Source organism: Xiphias gladius, chromosome 16 (assembly GCF_016859285.1).
Source record: "Xiphias gladius isolate SHS-SW01 ecotype Sanya breed wild chromosome 16, ASM1685928v1, whole genome shotgun sequence".
Taxonomy (NCBI): domain Eukaryota; kingdom Metazoa; phylum Chordata; class Actinopteri; order Istiophoriformes; family Xiphiidae; genus Xiphias; species Xiphias gladius.
Window position 1 is genome coordinate 1017756 of NC_053415.1, and position 4745 is coordinate 1022500.

Here is a 4745-nt window from a genome sequence, read left to right on the forward strand (position 1 = left end):
CCCACACATTGCTACTGCCAAGTCCAGGCAGAGTTTAACATTATGGATGATGAGTATTGCAACTTTGTGGTGTGGATCTATAATGACATTTTTGTTGAAAGAATTTTGCCTGATATGGAATTTTAGGATGATGTGATTTCCAAAGTTGAGATTTTTTTCCAGAAAAAGTATAGTCCCAGAAGTGTTGGGACAGCAAGTTACAAAGTAACCTGTTTACATGTAATATGATGAAAGGACAATAGCTCACACCAACTCAGGCACTAGTTTCAGTCATATTTTGCAAATGAAAAACACAAATAACATTAATATATTTTTTTAGCAATCAGATGTTTATTGAGAAGATTAAATAATACAACAAAGGTATTTGTGGTTTCTTATTTACACTAAAACAGTGTACAAAGTCTACCATGTGGAAACAAACCCCAAATTAGCTGTAACCAGTTAGATTGGACAAAGGACAGTTGATCTAGCCATTCACAATTCCAAATTTGCACAAACACATGAAAAAAAGTGCAACACTCTGCCATACTCTGCAATACCTTTTTATTGAAATGAATAGGCTATATATTCGCTAAATTCACTAAAAACACAATCTATTGTCATGTTGCTATTATTCTGGTCATATACCAACATTTTTATATGTAATAGTTTTATATCATATTAACAGCAGCTAATGATCCAAGGTTTTTACATTTCATAACAATTGTCGGTTGATTGTCTTTTATACCATCTCAACCACTCAGCTTTGCATGTTCTTTGAACAGAAAAGGTCATATTAATAATAGCTAATAATAATAATACGTTTATTTTATTTATTTATTTTATTTATATATCTCCAGGTAACAGATTTTTTTGAGGAGGTCACTCTCTTAAGTAATCTGCTTATCAGTAACTCTTCCTCCCCAGGGAGGAGATAGAGACATACCCTTGGGGAGCAACATCCATCAAAAACTTCATAGTGTGGTGATGCTTATAGTTTAACCACATTTGTGCTCTAGCAAGCAAACTAGAAGGCCTTTCAATAAATACTTCAGAGCAGTCTACGATCACAGCAACTCTGCTTCTAAATGCTTGCTGAATGCTACTTGCACTGTAGCTTTAAGTACATCCCACTCTGTCCACTCAATTAGAAACTCAAATCTCTCATGAAGTATGCCAAACTCTAGAAACAGTGGAGTAAGAGATGTTGAAGCTGAAAGCCAAATCTTTCAGAGGAAAACTACTTGTTCAAATTTAGAAAGCACAGATAAATGGCCACAGAGATAAAAGGTTTACACAGTTGAAAACCCTGCATTAAAACTAAGAAGTTGGGCAGCCCAGTGTAAACCTTTGTCTTGTCTCCATTCCTCTGAAAAGACTCTTGGCTAAACTGTGTGTCCAGTGCTTTAGTTCGAAGATCACCCAGCTCCATTGCGGTTTGCTTCAGAATTTCCTCCATCCTCTGAATATCATCAAATGGTTTAGTCTGTCTGGCATCCTGCATCTGCATGTAATATATGGCAGTACGACGAGGGATTAGTTATTCAAATTTCTCTACAAATTGTTTATGATGTGAATTGTTGTTGCAGATTCTTATGTTCTATACCCTTATTTAAGCAGATGATTTCATTTAGAACCAGTGGTGGAAAGTAACGAAGTATATTTACTCAAGTACTGTACCAAAATACAAATTTTAGGAACATGTTCTTTACTTGAGTATTTCCATTTTATGGTATTTTATACTTCCTCTCCGCTACATTTCAGAGAGAAATGTCGTACTCTGTACTCCACTACATGTATTTGACAGCTCATTTGCTAGTTAATTTTAAGATGAAGATTTTACACAATGGATAACATAAAAAGCTTTTAAAATACAACACATCGTTAAAGATTAAACCAGTGGTTTCCAAGCTTTTTGGCTTCTGACGTCTTACAAAAAAACTGTGTAGTCAGGATCACATTTGAGATGTCTATGAGTTGTTAACAGCTCCACCATATAGTGATTTTTCCCTCTAAACTTCACATGGTTTCATTTCAATTAATGTTCAAATGATCTACTATCTCACCAAAAATCAAAGATTACAGAAAAAGTCTAAAAACTGAAAACAGATTTGTGTATCAGAACTGTGTTTTTCCCTCTTTCCTCTCCCATCAATCATCTCACAAAGCCTCAGATTTATCTGGTGTCCCTGTATATATAACCGTAGTTCAAACTAGCTCCTACTCCAGCAGCTATAACAGTAACATGCTGCTTACACACTGATGCTTAAGTGTGTATTAATAACTGAATAATGTCATATATATAATATATCAGTTAGAGGGACCAAACCACTACTTTTACTTTAATACTTTAACAAAATTTTGCTGCTAATACTTATGCACTTTTGCTTAAGAGGGATTTTTCATTAAGGACTTTTACTTGTAACAGAGTATTTTTACATTGCTGTTTTGGTACTTTTACTTAAGTAAAGAAACTGAATACTTCCAACACTGTTGAGAACTTAGGTTTCTTCATTGTGTATGCATAATTCGAAGTTTACATACTTTATTTTTTGTCAGAATTAAATGTGCCTTATCCAACTATAATCTAAGATACTGGCTACACTTATCAATACAATTCATTTACCTTGTCGATCCTGTAACATCTCAGTGATGTCCTCTGGCTCTGGGTTCTCAGCTGACTCATGGAGATCCAGCAAGGCCTCTACACCTACTGTGCGTTCTTTGTTGATCATCTCTGGACTTCATCTTCTCCTCTCCCCATGTCAGAGGCAATGCCACTGACAATGCCACTGATGCCTTGGAAGGCAGGCTTACCTAGGAGCTCAGTCTACAGACTCAACTTTGTTTAAGGCACCAGGGCAGCCTGGAGAGAACAACAAAACCGTAATTTAACGCTTATATCAATAAGGTTGCACCCTGCAAAACACTTTGAAGTAAGGTAGCATTAGTTATAGTTGCTGTGTATTGTTGTTCAGTTACAGGGGAACAAACTTCAACAAATAAAAGAAAAATCAATAACTTGTTACAAAGTAAGGAAGCAGTCAGCTACAGAAACATAATTTATAAGTTTATAAGTTACACCACCTTTGACGAAGTGTTCACTGCCCACTCGTGCATTATCCAACTCTGCTCCTCCCAACCGCAAGTTAAGGTTTGCAAGCCATTTTTGCCAGTGTTTTTCAGTCAATTTCTTGCATTTTCCCTATAATGAACAACTACGTTTGGTACTCAATAAAAGTATGTCCGCCAGCCCTTCCCCCAAATTGACAATTCTCTGCCAACCTATGAAGCCATATACTCAGATACAGATTCAGTCTTTGATTTATTCCCTTTGTGAAATTGTAGTGTTCCACTTTTAGCATTCGCGTCGGATTTAAATTTGTGTCGGTGTTCGCAACCCCCCCCCTCCCCACTTCTAAACAAATACCATATATTCCGCGTTGTTTTTGGGCTATGCATGTAAATCCATATTGCAAATATTCAGGTTGATAGTTCAGAAGCTTGTTGGGAGCTCAGGGCTCTGTTGGAAATGGAGCTTGTACTTTTGTTTCTCAGTTGATGGTGCTGCTGTCGGACTTTCAGGTGACCCACCTTGAGACACCTCCTGTTGGCCTAAATCTTGAGCTGGAATACTTTTTCTGAGAAGCCATCACTCCATAGCCATTCCATGTGATAGCTAGCAAAACTGGCTATAATGTAAAAACCATTCCCCAGTCTAACATATTGTTTTATTTTATTCTCAACAACCATCTGGCGACCCGCTTTGAGGGTCAGGACACCTAGGTTGAGAACCACCGAATTAGCTAACCTCTACTCTCTTTCAACATACATGGAACTACATACAGACGAATATCATGTTTGGAATAATAGGAAAGGAAGTCCAACATCACTTTTGGACCAAAAGAACCAAGGAGGGAACTGTCATACCATAATGTGAGCCTGAAAACATAACTTCACAGGAAGTGGACATTCCAAAGCCCACTCCTTCTGACTGTCTCTCACTTCCACTCTAAAGAAACTCTTTTCAAAAGAAACATCTCTGCTCCCAAAATACTATAATGCCATTGGTTTATTACTTTTGTTAGTGTTTGAATGTGTACATTTGTATTCTAATTAGACATCTGCTATCATTTATTGATAAGTTCTGCGAATTGTATGTCTGTTAAACTCATGTATTAATATCTCCATAACCATTAGAGATAAACGTGGTGTTTGGTCTCTTTGTAATCACGTGGGCATCAGGACGCCAGATTTTTATTCAGTGTAGTTACTTAGCTACAAATACAGTTATAAGAAATTGTATGAAAAGTGAGACAATTAAGCATGTGGCATCTGGCATTTACGGGACAAAGTGCCCAAATTGAGTGTGGACGTTGACACCGTCCCAGGAGGGCGAACACGTCTGTGGATTGGTCAGTTGCCTCTCTGAATTTCTGCCCCAGACTTTCCCTAAAACAGATTGTCAGTGGAAGCAACTTTGGATTTCCTTCCCATTCTGTCTCTGAGCTGCCCCACCAACATCAAATGCCGGACCTTCATCTTGACATCACTGCGGCTGCGACACCGTCTTCTCCCCTTCTCCTGACTTTGCCATGCCGACTCAGCTTCTTCCAATAACACACAAAGTACACTTCTCTTCTGCTAACTGGGTGAACCTATAAATTGCAATTTGCCTCTTTATCCAAACGTGATTCTAAATTTATCACCGCTTTTACCAGCTGTTTCCAGTCAGGGTCACATTATTTTGAGTTTATTCACCTGTC

General features: G+C 37.6%; 1 protein-coding gene across 3 annotated transcripts in view; it reads right to left on the reverse strand.

Annotated features, from left to right (window-relative positions):
• Window positions 1-342: 342 nt before the first annotated feature.
• slc37a1 (solute carrier family 37 member 1) overlaps window positions 343-4745 on the reverse strand; it is a 48016-nt gene continuing 43613 nt past the window's right edge. For all 3 annotated transcript variants that reach the window (XR_005709067.1, XR_005709068.1, XR_005709069.1), the window contains 2 exons: window positions 2606-2845; window positions 343-1483 (listed from right to left, as the gene is read on the reverse strand). The gene's annotated coding sequence lies outside the window, so the exon portion shown is untranslated. The remainder of the gene's footprint in view (window positions 1484-2605; window positions 2846-4745) is intronic.